Source organism: Leucopleurus acutus, assembly GCF_964270905.1.
Source record: "Leucopleurus acutus genome assembly, chromosome: 7".
Taxonomy (NCBI): domain Eukaryota; kingdom Metazoa; phylum Chordata; class Mammalia; order Artiodactyla; family Delphinidae; genus Leucopleurus; species Leucopleurus acutus.
Window position 1 is genome coordinate 109,808,026 of NC_139150.1, and position 13,265 is coordinate 109,821,290.

Below are 13,265 nucleotides of genomic sequence, written 5' to 3' on the forward strand. Positions count from 1 at the left end.
GAAAGAATACAGGCAGAAACCATCAAAAAGAAAATGACAGAATTGATACTCTTCCTGCTCCACGTTAAGCACTTTAGTCCTAAAGCCATGAAAAAAGGCAGAATCACAGACAACATGAATCCAACAGTAAGTCAACTAAAGTATTTTTAAGTGACCGAGGCTATTTAAAGTATGGATTTGCATCCACACCTGATAAGGCTGAATCTCACCTTTAAATATTTAAACCTATTATTTAATTTTTCTTTATCTTGCCCTTTTGTAGTTTCGCTTTTGCACAGGTATATAATGTACATAATACATCAGTAAAGTAGTGCAGGTGTATAATTTGCCAATAAATATCCTTTAAATGTTTTACTCTTGGGGTGCACAATTAAAACAATGAGGAGACCACTGACCTAGGGTATCCTATTTCTTTCAGATGTCATTTCTCCTAGTTTAGACCTTTGTGTTAGACACCAACAGACCACCACACATGGCCAAGATGGCATGCAGGTAGATTTCCTCTGCCAGTTTAGCAGGTTGCTCTCACTAAGACCACCTCCCCATACCTTTCTAGAGCCTCTAAAGACAGACAGGAGACTCTTCCTTCACCCTGTCAACATTGAGGTCTGGAAGTCAATCTCCTCATACAAATCTCTATGAAGTCCATGGGCTGTCAACATCCCCACATTCCGCAGCTTTCAGGAATGTACCTGGCATGCCAGTCTTTAACATTGTACAGCTATGCCAAAGAGAAGAGCTAGTGTTTATTAAGCACTTACTGTATGCCAGACCCTCAATTAAGAGCCTTATGTGAATCATCTCACCACAGGTTCATCATGACATTGTGATAGACGATTATTATCCACCCTGTACAGAAGTGTAACTGAAGCTAAGGATGGTTAAGTAATTCTCCCAAGATCACATGCTGATAGCTGCTCTAGTCAAGATTCAAAATTGTGCCTCCGACTCCAGAGACGTGCTCTTAATCACTGTGTTATGCTACTTGCCATGCGTAATAATAGCTTTATTTGTATGTACTAAGATTTCTTTAGAATGTACTCAAAATTAATTTCTCAAATTTGTCTCATTCCAAATGTGATGTTGCTTCATCTTGGGATCAAATGTTTACCAGAGCACATCACTGATCTTGTAATAAACAAAATAAATTACAATTATATTTACAGGAATTGTTCTTACAAACAGATTTTTTTTAATTTATCTTACCAATCCTTGAAAGAAAACTGCTGTAAATTATTTCTAACATGAAGCAGGGTATAAACAATAATACAATAAAATGTATCTGGCTTACTATTTGTTCAGATGTACCTGAGGTTATAATTTAAAACTCCTAGCATCCAAGGCAATGAGAAAAATTCAGTGTGTGATCTAGTTATTTCCTCATATTCAGATGTTCTTGCCTGTGTACACTGAGGACACTTGAGTTCTCTTCTCAGATGTTCTCATTACAAATACCTAGGTCGTGATTTTAAAAGCACTATAATTTACAAAGCACAGCCCACACCAAGTGGACTCAAATGCCACTTTTTTGACATAGCTATTTTAACCTTGACGAACCATCATATTTATCCTTATGAACACTTCTTTAAATATCACTGTATCTGAAAAAGGAAAAATTCAGCTTTCAAAGAAAAGGCACTTCAACAGCCCACATATAATTCGTATTTGTAATAAAGCAAAAATAGCCGCTTGATTAGATTATGTAATTTTATTGCTAACATCATCTTGACTTGACTAGCACAAGATTCAGAGAACTTAACAATGTTTGGAAAAGCGGAAAGAATTACTAGGAATGTAAGGAGGCAGTTTCTCACTTTATTTATCCCAGATTAATAACAGTTAAAGTTGCCTAGTTTCTTCCTGAAAAAGTTTTTTCAACGTTTTCTCCACAAGTTGGAGTTTATGGAAATCCTCTCATGGATATACTTTATTACTCCAGTTCAACACCAATTTGAAAAAAAAATCAATGCTTTTTGACACCAGTTATGACAACATACATTCATTTAGAAAGAACAGTGGTATAGTAGGTTAAAGGTCCTTATATTTTAACCCAATATGAAAAGTCAAGGTAGCTAGTATTTTCTATATACAAGAATTTGTATGTATTTCCTTGATGGGTCTTCTTCACGCAGTGAAAAATCTATTTTAAAAATCACTGAATTGAAACAAACAAACTCAATCTATTTGGTTTTGCAGATCCAACCCATGCCTCTCCTGTTATACACAAAGAGCCAGATGCTGCCTAAGGAAACTTTCTTTTTTAGATTTTATGTTTCTGCATTCCTCCTGTGTCATATTTTGCATCCCTCTTTAAGCCATCATTTCATAACTGTCATGAGAAAAAGCATTCACTCATTTTCTCTGATTTTACATCTTCACAGAATTTTTTGTAGTTGGACCACAGCAATCTTATAGGAAAACTCCATTTTCTGGTAGGTTCTACAAAGGGTAGAATCTGAATGTCCAGTGCACTGTCTGTTTGTCACCCAGCACAAGTAGGGACTCCTATTACCTACAAAGGTATTAGGAAAGTGCTCCCAGCTGAAAGTGTTTATCCAATTCCAATTGTCGTTTGAAAGTCTAAAATACTAAGGGTGGTACTGTTCCAGGAGCTACTGTTTAAAACAATGCAATGCCTGTTTAGAGGGAAAAAATCAGTACTTGAAAATCTGAGTTGGTTTAAAAAATAATAACTATGCATCCAAAAAAGAATTCTTAGAGAAACATTTATATGCCAGGCACATGTTTTTAATTTTAATATCATTAGCTTACTGAAATAAATATGTAGAGTCTAATAATTGTTTTCTATATTTTGATATTTTTATATTATTCTATTATAGTGAGTTTGCAAAGAAGCTAATGAATAACAATGAAGGAAAAATATGTATCTGTCAGGACAAAGTTGCTGTGGTTTGTAGGCACTGCAAAATGCTGTGTTGAAAAAAAATCTGTTAAAAAGTAATTGAAAACTGCTCTGATTTAAAAAGAAATGAATGTGTAGCCCTATACGATAATGTCAGATAAAAAGTAATCGTGTTCCCCGTACAGTTGTGTTTGTTGGCATTTATATAAGCATAACAATGCTTTCAGGGTATTTTCATAGTTGTTCACTTAACGTGGGATTAACATCAAAACCTTTATAATTATTTGAGATCACGCATTTGAAAGTGGCGTGGTAAAACATGTTAATGGTTAAAACACTCTAGCAGTTTTAATACCAAACAGATTAACACACATGAAAGTAATATAATTTGTGCACTGAATAATATGTCAAGCCAATTCTTTTGGTGAAGAGAGAATTCTTTCTAGCTACTGCTTTCTATTTCTTATAGACATACTAAAGCAATCAGCTAGAAAACTGCATGAGAGATACACATAGGTGTGCACGACTCACGGACTTGAAATATTATTCTGTGTCTTTGTCATCGCACAATTTCATGAAACCATCATTTCTGAAGTTCGCTTTAAATAAAATTGAGAACCATAACATGACAATCTAGAAGAATGAAGGTGGGATTATAAAAAAAAAAAATCCTAAAAGAGATTGCTAATTGGCAAGAACAGCTATGGATTTCTTTTATAACCACCAGCAAAGAAATGTAGATCCTTAATGCATTAGAAACATATTTTAATATGCACCCCAGAGTCTCATAAAAATATTTCTTTGCCTCAACTTTCCCATCTGGACAGGAGAGGAAAATGGGTAGTCATTTAGAAAATAATATGAAACTGTGGATTAATTACCCGTTTTGCCCATCTTTCTTGAATTCGTATGAAAATGGACCTCACATCTCAGACCTAATTATATTATAGTCCTTGTTGCACTCAGCTACACAGGTCAGGGTGGGGTGGGAAATCTTGGAAACTATACTGAACGTGACAGATGCAGGTGCCTCCCCCCAGACACGGAGACTGTGTATTAAAAGCCGGTATCTGTATAACTTCAGCTCCGCCTGAAGGGGCGGGGGTCGAGGAGTTAAATCATGTGGTTTCCACATATACAGAGAAAATCCATAAAAAGAGATTTATTATCATATTTTCTTTTTGAAAAGTAGTATTTGTTTTTGACTTTAAAAATGCTCCTCGGTATAAAGCAAATATTACAATTTTGTGAAACAGCAGCCAAGATATAATTATCTGTGAAATATAAGGCTTAGGACCTGGTTCAAGTTAACTACTGTTCTGCTGAGACCAACTAGGCTAGCCCGCAGTGGCCGAAGGAGCAGGTTCAAGGAGGACTGGGCGGCCGCGGGAGCCGGGCCAGACGCCTTGGAGCTTTATCCTCCTGCAACCGAGTTAAAGTTACTTTGCACAAAAAGTCTAACAAGAATAAGCAGCCATGGAAAACGGCACGGAGCCGGCTAGTAGGTTTAACAGCGAGAGAGCGGGAAATCCAGGAACCGCCTGGAAGTACTGGAGGAAAATGGGATGGGATGGACGAGAGGGGAACGGAAGAGGGGAGAAAGGAAGCTGGGCAAGGGCACACCCTGGACTCCACGTGCGCGCTGCACGGTGCGTTACCACTAGGTGCGCCCCAGCCGCTCGGCAGGGAAGGAGAAGCCCTTCAACTCGGCTCCGCGCGCCTCCGCACCGGGTGCAGGAAAGGCCCCCGGCCCGGCCCCCTACCCGCCTCCTCTCCGCTCCCCCCACCCTCCCCGCGCCGGCTCCGCGGGTCCTTGCTCCGCCGCCCGGTGCGGAGAGAAAGCGGGCGGCGGCAGATTTGCCCCGGTGGCACCGAAGCCACAAGCCTGCCCGTAATTGCAAAGCAAACAAGGCTGAAATATTGGATTGGTCTCAATCGTGACAAGATCTACGCTTTTGCCGCCAATTTGTTTGTGCAGCTCTATTTAAAGGCCCTTGATTGAGGAAATGTTGAAAATAGCGGGGAGGGTTCCCTAATGAGACCTCTGGAGGGAAGCTGGGGGGGGAGGGGCGCCGTTAACCCCTTCCTGCCCGCCTCGGGCGAAAAGCCCCGGAGCCGAGCGGGGTTAGAAGGGGGAGCAGAGGTCCGTCCCGTCCCGTCCCGCCCCGCGCTGTGACCTGCTGCCCGCCGCGGCCTAAACTCCGCCCGCGCTCGCATCTCCCCCGCGCGCCCGCGGCCCGCGCGGTTGGGGCCCCGAGGCCCGGTGGCGCCCTCCGGCGCGACCCGGCCCTGGTTGTAGGGCTGGGGGTCGCGGCGGCTGGAAGTCAAGGCGAGACACGCAAGAGGAAGGAAGAGAAAACACATTTATTGCGCGCAGCCTGTGCGTCCGGCGTCCATCCCCGCGCGCGCCTTGATCTCATTCATCTTTCATGCGCATCCTCGCGGCCGGCGTAGCTACCCCATTGCTCAGATGCGGAAACCAAGGCTTAGAGAGACCAGTCCGCGGCGTCCGCCCGGCCAGCTGTTGCTCCACAGCTCAGGAGGCGGAGGGGCCAGGGGAGACCAGGCCGGGCTGGGTCCCCGCTCTCCATCCCACGCTGGCGATGCGGAGCCCTCGGACGCGCGGTCCAGCCGAGGAGCCTTCCCCTGCTTCTCCCGAGGGCTTGGAGATGAAGGTCTGTGCCCTTCGGCACGACGTCCACCTCCACCGCTGTTTTGGTCGCTTTCAAAACAAAGAAGATTGCAACTGGGATACGCAGAATTCACCAGATTTCTCTGTCATCCTTTATACAAGTTGTTTAAGCACCTACTGGGTACAGTGCCTCGATTGGGCTCTCAGGGAACCCACAGTCACAGGAGGGGAAAGATGTGTGCCCAGAGATCGACCGGAGAGCAGATGGGGGTGGGGGAGAGGGCATCAGAACGGAGTTCAGAAGAAGGGAGACCTGATTTGCGGGAGCAGAGAGAAGGAAAGCCGTACCTGGAAAGGCTTCCTGGAGGAGGTGGCATTTACTCTGGGCCTAGAAGAAACCAAGAAGTGTGGATTCTTTAACATGGGAGAGACATGGGTTGTTTGCCAGCTCTGCTGGCAAGTCGAGGGGTGCCAGACACACAGCTGAGGACAATGTAGGGGTCACACTTTCGTCACCTGCTGATCCCCCAGCTGCCCCTCTGACTTGGAGAACTTGAGTCGATCGAGTCCTGAGCAATAAGTTTCAGTCTCTCTTAGGACTGAAAACCTAGGGCTTGCAGATGACACCAGTGGCTAGACTTTGACCTTTCAGGAGCCCTGGACTTGGGCCAAAAGGGACTGTTAAGGGCAGGCAGGGGCAGGAAAATGGCACTGGGGCACTCTCCCCAGGGCTCTTATTAGAGCTACACGTTCCCAGGCTTTTCCCAGAGGGATGTGGTCAGAGATGTACCTTGGCCAATCAGAAGTTTGTCTTTCTGGAGTCACAGCCAAAGGTAGACTGGGCAAATGGAGACCCCTTGGGGGGGGGGGGAGAACTGGCTTCGTTGGTACTTCCCCAAGAATGATCTGTGCCTTCTGTCAGCAAAACAAAAAAAGCATCAGTCATCCGCATCTAGTGGAGTCTCTCAATGTGTTTTGAATGGAATTCTGCTTTTTCTGTATGCAACCAATTCCTTCGTTTGAAGTTGGATGCTTTGCAATAAGAATGCAATTCCATTTTTTGTTCCTCGAGGTTTTGGCCTGTGTTAACTTAAGTGGGCACTCACACAAGTATTAAAAGGAAATCCATTCTCTCCTGGAAAATGAAACAAAGTCTCGCCTGTCCAATCACACTGCAGATATATAATCTGTAACAACAAATTCGCCTCCTGGTGCTGCGCATTTCCAGCAAGCATCCTGCCTTCTCTGTTTATGTTATAACTTTTCTGCCTGCAATTATTTTTATTTTAATTTTCTGTCACTTTAACAGAATCCAGAGCCTTTTCCTTTAATGTTTTGTACACAACATGTTCATTTGGATAAGATGTCCTTTCCTATCCTCTTTTAGCTTGCCTTTCCTTGTGTAGCATTCTGTATCGGGAGTTTCTAATATTTCTCTCTCTCTCTCTCTCTCTTTTAAGAACTTGTCCCTGTCTTGCTTTATTTGTTTGTGTGAAATATAGTTTGAAAGGAGATCAGAGAGAGCAGGAGGGGTTTGTAATAAGAGAATGACCGAATGACCCAAAGGCTGATTATCTGTCATTAACTGGAGACTCGGTGTACCCAAATTACCAGGGAGACCTCAGTCTGCCGGATCCAGAAAGGCAAGCTGGAATGCAGGGCTGAACAGGCTCGTGGCGTTGCAAACGAAGACACTTTGCCAACACATTTTCTTAAGGAGGTTTCCTTCAAAACTCAGCTCAGCTTCAGTGGACAAATGTTTTAGATTCTGACAGGTTGTACACAGGTTAAAAAAAAAATCTCTGCTGAAAGACTACCTTCAGCGTTTCTGGAACGAACTTCCCTGTGTTGTTTCGTTAGGAGCAAAATTGCAGTTAATTGTCTAAGCTCCAGAGAATATTGAGAAGTCAAGCTGCTTTTGATCTGCTGAACCCAAGCCTTGTAAACATCGAGGTTTGCCATTAATATCGACAATAAACCGGTTTCTTTTTGTTAACCTGAAACCCAGCCATCATGGCGAGCCCTCGTCTAGAAGCAAAGGCCCCGGAAGAAACTAGCAAGGGTTTGGAAGCAACTGCCAGGGCTATAGAAATCTATCTCTGTGAATTTGCAAAGGAGGCTTCAGAACAGGAATGCGAGCCACACTGCAGTTAGAACTGGGAAGGCACCGGGGCTTCCAGACACAAACAGACCCTTCAGTCACTTGAGTGGTTTGTCCAAAGCCCTGCACTTCAAGCTGCCATTTGCTTTCATATTTTATTCTGAACCGCAGACTGTACTGCAGACTAGTTGAAGTCTATTCCTTACCATTTCCTTAGAGCGTGTATGCAAAATTACAATTACTTCCTCTTCTGCATGTTGAATGCTCTCCTCCCGGCTTGGAAGAAAATATTGCTTGTGTGTGTAGGTGATTTGATTGAAACAAGAATGTGAGTGAGTAGTTGACATAAATCCTGTGAGGTGTATTTTCTTACACCACTTCTGCTCTAAACTCCATCTATATTTTACTACAAAGTAGCGAAGATCAGATTTATCATACCTCTTAGGACCACCATAATTACATTAGTAACACTTCCCATGTATGTATACATCATGCCGCCCAGAGTGAGGCCCCTTCATGTGCATTACCTTTTGTTCCCTTCAGTCTGAGTAAGGATTTTAGCTTTACAGACACATGTGGATACCTGGCAAAGGTTCCCCCTTATCAATAAAGACCTTCCAGAGCAGCAGCACATTTGCCAGTTAATATGAAGATCTAGTCATTGATTATTTGGAGAAAATGCAAATTCCCAGCACCCATCATAGTGGACATTAAGATGTTTCTTGTACAGTGTACACCTTAATTATTGTACACAATGTTATATGTCAGTCATATTTCAATTTTTAAAAATATTTTTCTAAAGGACTTTATTTAAGGATGAGCCAGTGTCTTATTCACCACTTTCAGGTTCTATGACACCAAAACCCCTATAAATCCAAACATTGCTGGAAGGCAAATTAGAAGCAAGGGAAGGAGAGAAAGGGGAAGGAGGTAGAGAGGGAAAGGAAGGTAGAAAGGGAGGAGAGAAGAGAGAAAGAGAGAGAGAGGGGCTAAATGCAGGGGGGGTGTTACAAGCACCCAGCAAGTTCCAATTTTCTCCACTGACTTAACTGTTTCCTGATCAACACGGAGCAATCAGGCCCTCCAGAGTCATCACTGCAACTGGATCAGCCCCTCCCCACCCTGTCGCCACAGATCTGTTCGGATGGGAAAGAGGAGGGACAAGGGCTCGCTCACCAAATACCCCAGGCCCACCCCAAAATCCAACAAGAAAATGCTCACGAGAAATGAAACCTCCGAAGAGCCAAGGGCAGCTCTTCCTGCCCTTCGTTTCTGAAACAGACGTGAGTCCGATCAAACCTGATTCTGCTTTGTAGTGTGTACTTCGAGCACCCCCACGTTTCTGGGGCCACTGTCACTCGCCAAAAGGTACAAGAGAAAGGGAGGGGCTACAAAACCCCAGTTAGGGGAGACTCTTGCTGCCACTTCAGACAATATGTCTGGTTCTAGATTGTCCTAGAGGTTCTGGGGCTAAGTAGCCTGCAGGTACAATGACTCAACCCCACCCTCTGACAGACAGAAATGCAGAGCAATTAGGGCGTCACAAGAAGCACATCCTTGGAGCAGGTGAGGCTGGGTGACATCTTCCAGAACACACTGCTTTTGCTGCCACTCTCTGGGTTTCATGTTCTTTCTGGGCCTCTTAGCATGCTCTGGGGTTCACCTCACAGAAGAGCATTATAGATATTTAAAGGAATGCCCAGAGTCACTTCCACTACGTGGGTTAAGAAAATAAGGGAAAACGAGATTTGAAAGATGCTGAAGGGAATTGAGCCATAATTCCCGTAAACATAAAATGTGTGTTTATGGCCCTCTGGCCTGGTTATTTTCAGGTCCAGTTTATTTTGAGTTCTCATGAGCAAAACACAAGATACAAACTGCCCTTGCCTTTGAAATAATAAATACCTCGAAAAGATCTGTATTTTCCCTAAAAACAGACTGAAGTTTTTAAGAAAATATTTAGTTTAAACCAGATTTATTTTAAAAGTAATATCTCACAAGACCAGAACGTTTGCAAGGGAGTGTGCAGTCATTCCCGTGCCCTTTGACTCCCTTTCAGGGGAAGGGGTAGGATTGAGGGAAAAGAGACAGGAGACACGGGCCCAGAATAAATGTTGGACCCCAGTTCTGTCTGCTTAGCTGAAAAAGGCAGATGTAATGTGCAGCACAGTGGGTACACTATCAGCTACAAGGATCGCAAACATCATCCCCAGCCCCCCTCCTGTGAAGCAGTCTCCCCGCCTAGGTAAGACTGGTTGCAGCTCAGCTCAGGGCCTCAGAAAAGGGGAAGATGTTAGCACGCCCTCACCCTTGCAGGATTCCTCCTGCAGGCACCCCAGGTGGCCCCCAGCCCGCATCTTCTCAGCTGCTCAGTGGTCCTCAGCCTGAATCGTGTCACCTCCCCTGGAGTACTCGGAATGCATGCCCTTTGGGGAGCAGCACACCAGAGGCCACACTATTGCAGACCAGGATGGGGTCCCTGGGCTGATAACTAAGCCAGGAACTTCCCCCTCCTTTACTTTTCCCACTTTCCCCTCCATCACCACCACTACCACCAGCTCCATCAGTAGCCCCTCAGAAGGCACAGGTCACCTAAACTGGGGGCAAACCTGAGATGGCATCTTTGCCTCACAGCTTTCCAAAGTAGCAGACTAATCCAGAATCCCACTAGACCCAGAGCAAAATGTCCCAAAGACAGCACTAACAGAAAAAAGTGGACTCGGTTGTGCATTCAGAGTGGAACTCAGCCAGTTAGGGACCCTAGAATTCTCCCATTTGTCCCCTGCCTCCAAGCCCCCTTTCTGGGGCTGTAGCCTCTGCATTTTGGCCTTCAGAGATTCATGAAGCCCTAGACCCTTGGATCACATTAATTAACTGATAATGACACTGTCAATGAGAATGGATGTTCAGATTAGCATCTTTTATGACTTTTTTCTGTCCCATGTTGTCCATCTCTTCTATCACTTGCCAGGCTCTCTGGGACCACGAAGGGGTTCGTCCATTTTTTGTTTCAATGAAAAGAGCATGGGAAAGGCTGAAAGTGGCAAGTTCTGATGCCTTTCCCATGGAGGCTCCTCGCCTCTGGTGGACACTGCATCCCAGTCCCCCGCTCAGCCCTCTGCCTGGCCTCTTCCTCCTCCTTTCAATTCCCCAAACTCCCCCTGGCCTGAAAGCAGCTTGCATCTACTTTCCCTGCATTTTTATCCGTTCCCAGCCAGGGTGCAATCATCTTACTTTGTCTACCTGCTCCCAAGGCCTAGATGTGTTTTTATAAACAGACTTTTTAAAAATGTATCAAATGTCAGAGGATTGAACTACCAGTATTTACACATTTAGGGTTGGCCTCCCCTGGTGAAAATGTAAACAGAACCCTGACCACACTACCTATATTCTTTCCTTGAAGAACAAGGTCTTTAAAAGACTCTCCTTGTGCTCAAAACTGCAGACCTACCCAAGGTGGGGGTTCGAAGCTATAGGTGGCTATTTTGTTCTGAGCCCAAAGGGCACTTACCAACCAGTCTGGTTTCAGCCACTCCCCACCTCCTGTCCTCTGCCTTAACACCTCTGCTGAGGGCATCCAGGGAAACTGACCCCTTGCTGAAGGGACTGAATGGGCCGTCATGAGGACTTCCAGACTGGATTTCTACGATCCTCCCTGGGTTCCTTTCCCTCTCCTGCAGCCTGGCCACCGAAAACCTAAAACATGTTTCCCAAAGCTGTTGCCCAGGGCTCTGGGGTTAGTGGCTGGCGGCTGCCCCAATCCCTGGCAGCTCAGGAGTTGGGTACCCCCCAACCCCGCCCTCTATTCGTGCTGACCTGGCCTTCCATCCCCAACCGTGTACCCCGCAAAACGCACGCAGCAGGCAAGAAAAGGACTGTGCTCGCTGAGTCCTTTGGATGGGACTCCCTTTGCGGCCTGGGGCCTGACTCCGCCTGCCTGCCAGAGACGACGCCCAAGGTAGCGTAGTTGGTCTCCCCTGGGCGACCCTCGCCAGGCCCAGCGGCAAGTCCCAGGCTCAGCGCGGGCTCCTGCACACTCCGCGTGGGCTCTCTCTAATTTACGGCCCGCGGGCTCCTGTAGACACCCTTTTCCACACCGACCCTTTGGGCGGAATTCTCAGCTACACATCAGCCTCCCCTTGCGGCTCCTGGCCAAGCCCCGGGGATCATTTCAGTTCCTGCCACCGTCCACCACCACCACCACCACCCCCAACCTCCTGCGAGCTTTCCGGAGACGCTCACGCCGCTCGGGGCACCGCGGCCCCGGTACCCTGCGGCCGGGTGACTTACAAGTGGAGATCCATTTTCGGTTATAATGCGTTCAAGATCACCAAGGCCAGCAGTCTAAACATCCACGAGCCGTCCTCCCGGCCTGCCTCTTAAACTGGTGTTTAATGGTTCCCCTCCGATAACTAAACCTGCTTTCCACAGATGCCCGCTTTTATGGGAGAGGCAGGAATGTCGAGATGTATTTATATATTTGTTCATAAAAACTGGAAAATAAGCTCAGAACACGCTGTAAAAAATATTCAGTTACTTACCAGACTGGCTAGTTAAACCAGGGGAACACCGATACCGGCCACACAACAAATTCGGGGAATCGAGGTGTCTGCGCTTTGAAATAGCTCAAGGTCTTCCTTCGCTGGGGCTGGTGTCCCTGAAGAACATGGAAGTAAAAGTATTTATAATCGGCTTGGCCGTCGGTCCCGGGGTCTCCACCATGATCTCCAAAAGCAGCCACAATAACATGAGCTACCCAAGAGGGCCCTGGCCTGGGTAACGTGATGGTGGGTAAGTCCAGCGACGCTGTGGCGGGCGTTTCCAGACCGTGCCCAGGTCAAAGCCGCAGCCGTGCCCCGCCGCGCCCCGCGCCCCGGGCCCCGGGCCCCGAGCCCGCCTGGGCTGGAGACGCGCCTCCGTGGGGACCGCCCGCCGCCTCTGCTCCCGGCCCCGCACGGAACTGCGCCCGCTGCCTTCTGGTTTTCTTGCCTCGGTTACCTACAAAACACTTCGAAAAGCAATATCTGCTTCCTTTTTTTTTTTTTTTTTTAACCAGAAAAGAAAGCGGAGTGATACCGTACCTGGTTTAAGATTCTTCGATATTTGAGACTTGGGGGGAAAATATTTTAATAGTGAAGCATCTGTTAAACACTTGCATTAACCTCCGGCTGATAAAAAAGTTTTTTTAACCCTCCCCCCCTCGTTTTAATTATCTTCTGGTTATGAAGGGGCAGCCAATCCTGGATGAGGACCTCGGCAATTAGCAAGGAGAACATCAAAAAGTTTTATTGCAGAGAGCGCGAGGCGCCGCCCCCGCCGCCCCGGGATTGGCGTGAGGAGCCTCTGACGACATATATTAACCCGAGCGGCCCTAAAGATGTAGCTGTACATGGAGATCTCGCTGGGAAAATCCTCTTGCTCCCCTCACGGTGTCCAGTCCCGGAGAACCGCCGCCGTCGCCGCCCGGGAGCTCCCAAGGCCGCCGCGCAGACCCCTCCGAGCCCCAGCCGCCGCCTTCGCGCTCCAGGGCGCCTGCAGGGCCCAGATCCTTTCCCCCGAAAGAAGGAGAGGATCTGAGAAAATGGATGCACTGAGACCTCTCTGAAAACCCTCCGAGGGAGCCCGAGAGGAGCGCGGGACACGTTACTCGCAGCTAAAATCACATTCAA

General features: G+C 46.6%; 2 long non-coding RNA genes across 2 annotated transcripts in view; both read right to left on the bottom strand.

The window, feature by feature from the left end:
- Window positions 1–13,265, bottom strand: part of LOC309964209 — a 377,990-nt gene that overhangs the window by 256,159 nt on the left and 108,566 nt on the right. The window lies entirely within an intron of this gene.
- Window positions 6,375–13,198, bottom strand: LOC309964207. Its single transcript, XR_014326335.1, has 3 exons — window positions 12,678–13,198; window positions 12,138–12,253; window positions 6,375–6,410 (listed from the first exon to the last, which is right to left on the bottom strand). It is a non-coding gene; the product is annotated as an uncharacterized lncRNA (long non-coding RNA).